Genomic DNA, 3,287 nt, shown 5'->3' with positions numbered 1-3,287 from the left:
ATTGAGTTGCATGAGTTCTTTATAGATCTAACCAGATATATCATTTGAAACTATTTTCTTTCTTTTGGTAGGTTGCCCTTTCATTTTGTTGATGACTTTGTTTGCTGTGCAGAAGCTTTGTAGTTTTTTTTTTTTTTTTATAAATAATGTTGGGCAGTTTATTAACCAATGGAGTATATTACATAACAAACTACGCCCACATCTTTCAGGAAGAAAAACCACTCAGTTTGAAAAGTAAAGATGTCACCCACTGAATTTAAAACACACAATTAAAATGCGCTTTAAATATTTCTTTGGGGGGTTGGGAACACAAGACTTCTACTCAATTAAGAGAAATGTTTTAAGAGTCCAGATCTTTTATTTTCTTTATACTCATCATACCATCAAATCATGGAAATAGGCTCCAACAGTTCAGGCTCCTCTCCAGTGGTTCTCATGAAGCATGTGTCTCTGGGTGGAGCAGGCTGCCTCTTTAGTTGAACCCAAGTACCTTTCTCTTTGTCTTCCTCTGTTTCCTTCCTTCATTTTCCTTCACACATTTCAGGAAGCTATCTTGGCTCTTAGGATGCCTAACATGCTGAATGTGTGCTAAGTCGCTACAGTCTTGTCTGTCTCTTTGCGGCCCTATGGATGGTAGCTCACCAGGCTCCTCTGTCCATGGGATTCTCCAGGCAAGAATACTGGAGTGGGCTTCCAGGCCCTCTTCCAGGGGATCTTCCTGACCCAGGGACTGAACCCATGTCTCTTATGTCTCCTGCATTGACAGGCAGGTTCTTTACCACTAGCATCACACGTGTTGATTCTCTTGGCAAAAATCTTGGTCTTAACTTGTTTGTTTACAATGATGCTAACAGCTTGGCTGGGTAACATCATCGACTCTTCCAGTGTTGCCATGGTAACATTCGTGGGGCATTCCTTATCGAACAGTGTCCATCCCCTTGATATCTACAATCTCACCTTTCTTGTAGATTCCCTTGTATGCAGCCAAAGGAACAACTCCATGTTTTCTAAAAGGCCTAGAGAACATGTCGTGAGAGCCCCTCCTTTTTCCCTCCATATCGGTCATTTTGGTGAGTTACTGGAAGATGGCGGCTCTGGATGAAAAGGCAGAAGCTTCACTGAATTGATATAGTCTCACTTGTTTATGTTTACTTTTGTTGCCTTTTCTTTTGGCGCCATGAAGAAAAAAAATTGCATTTTAAGAACAAAACCCATTTAGTTTAAAAAGTGAATTGCTATTAACATTTGTCTTCTCATTTTATGTCAACAGCGAAGAACATATATTGGGCTTTCAAAATCTTTAATATGATAAAACCTGTAAAATATTAATAACATAATTGAATCAATGCATTTAATGCCTCTTTTGATACATTTATATTACTTTGCACACAAAGAACATCTTTAGGGAATTCCCCAGGGATCCAGTGGTTAGGACTCTATGCTTTCACTGCTGAGGGCCTGGGTTCAACCTTTGTTGGGAAACTAAGATCCCACAAGCTGAACAGCACCCCCAAAAAGAAAAATTCTTTAATCCAAAATTCTCAGTATATTCAATGTTTCTCAATAAAAGAATATTTTGCAAGAAACTACACATTTCTTGCTTTTCCTCATGTTTAGCTGAAGTGGTGTCAGTTATTAAATTTGCTCTGCATATGCATGCCCCATCCACTTATCAGAGAACTTTCTAGAAGCTCACATCTGTTACTGGAACAGCACAAATCCAGTCTTGTGTACATGTACCAGGGTCCCCACCACCTCTTTTGTTTCCCTGTATCCTTGGCAGTCCAGTGTCAGCACCCTGACTGGGCTTGTCTCTGGGGGCAGTTCCTACAATGATGATTTCGTAAATTAAAAACAAAAAAGAGTCCAGGGCTCTGGTCTATGGTCAAGAAGAATCATGGAGGAGTGAGAATGGCATCATCGGGTAGCACAGTGCTCTAGGATCTCCCTAGAGAACTGGAGATTGGAACTGCTGATTTCTGGACTCCAGGCTTGCTCTGAGGATGAGGACGTTGTCATTCCTCTAGAGCAGGGCAGCCACCCTGACTGCCTCCCAGACCCCTGGGGCTGCAAGTGAGTGGATGAGCCTGGAAGGACCTGTGTTAACGGAGAACTCACGCCCATCCAGCAAGGTGTCTTCTCCTGCCCTCCACATGGTTCCTACTGGAGGTTTGGAACTACTGATTTCTGGAGAAGCCAGAACCTAGCCATTTAAAATGTGAGACCTCTCAAATTTTACATGTTGGCAAACATTTACATTTTTTTTAAAGTATAGTGTAGGCCAAAGAAAATAGATGTGAGAGCCCGTGAGCCTACAACAACATACATTCTCCTCCAGCCCCTTGTCACTGCAGCTGATTGGGACAGAAAGAAGAGCAGCCCCTTCTTGGGGAGGGCAGCCCATCCGCTGTGTGTCAGTGAGCATCTGGGACAGGTACCCAACCTTGGCTCTGCTGGGAACCCGATGAGGACATGAAGAATCTGGTCATCCTGATGGCCAGACTTGTAACAGAATTGATATTCTTTCTGTCATTTCAGATTATCAACTAAGATTGAGTTTCAATGAGAGTTTTTTGGAGTGGTTAATAAAACCCCCTTGAAAATGTAAACTACGCAAGGGCCTACAGGTGCCCTCAGAGAATCTGTGGTCCAGAGAGACTTGCATCTGAACACAGGCCAGGGCAGGCACCAACAGCCTCTGGCTTGGCGGATCCTCCCTGCATCTACCTGCTCTTTCCTTGTATTTCTACAGCCATTGGAGGTTCCTGCTACATGGTTCCTCCGGGAGAGAAGAAAATCAGGAAGTTTTGGATGGCTTTCTCTGCAGAGAAAGAGGAAGGTTTCCATCATCTTTCTGGTTCCAGTTCTGCATGGAAGGGACCTTCATAAATAGAGATGGTCCCAGCAGTTCTCTATTTACTCCCACCCTGTTTATTGTGGTGGTAAAATGATCGTCATTGATTCTTATAGATGATTCTCCTTGGTTCCCAGTGTCATGCTAGGTGCTTTTGCCATAGTTCTCTCTTTCACTTCTCTTCCAAGTGGGAACCAGTGAACCAAGATGGTTTGCCAAGCAGATGCACTTGCTGAAATGACGCCTGCTGCCTGCCACAGTGTGGTGAGAATCAGAAGGTGAGAAAAAAGACTAACTAAGGAAGGCTTAGTCTCATCTTGCACTCAGCAAAATCTATAGTTAATTTCTCAGCATTTGTATAAAGTAGAAAACTCCTAATAATTTCAAGTGTAACCTATTAGGATGATGGGAGAAAGATTTGAAGTGGTTCAAG

General features: G+C 42.7%; 1 pseudogene; it reads right to left on the bottom strand.

Moving 5' to 3' along the window:
• Positions 1 to 383: 383 nt before the first annotated feature.
• Positions 384 to 1,499, bottom strand: LOC147367655 (large ribosomal subunit protein eL21 pseudogene; annotated as a pseudogene).
• Between the last annotated feature and the right edge of the window lie 1,788 nt (positions 1,500 to 3,287).

Source organism: Bos grunniens, chromosome 8 (genome assembly GCF_055505025.1).
Source record: "Bos grunniens cultivar Pamir isolate PY7600 chromosome 8, Bosgru_T2T1.0, whole genome shotgun sequence".
Taxonomy (NCBI): Eukaryota; Metazoa; Chordata; class Mammalia; order Artiodactyla; family Bovidae; genus Bos; species Bos grunniens.
Note: the sequence above shows the minus strand (reverse complement) of the source record. Positions and strands in the feature narration are given on the sequence as shown.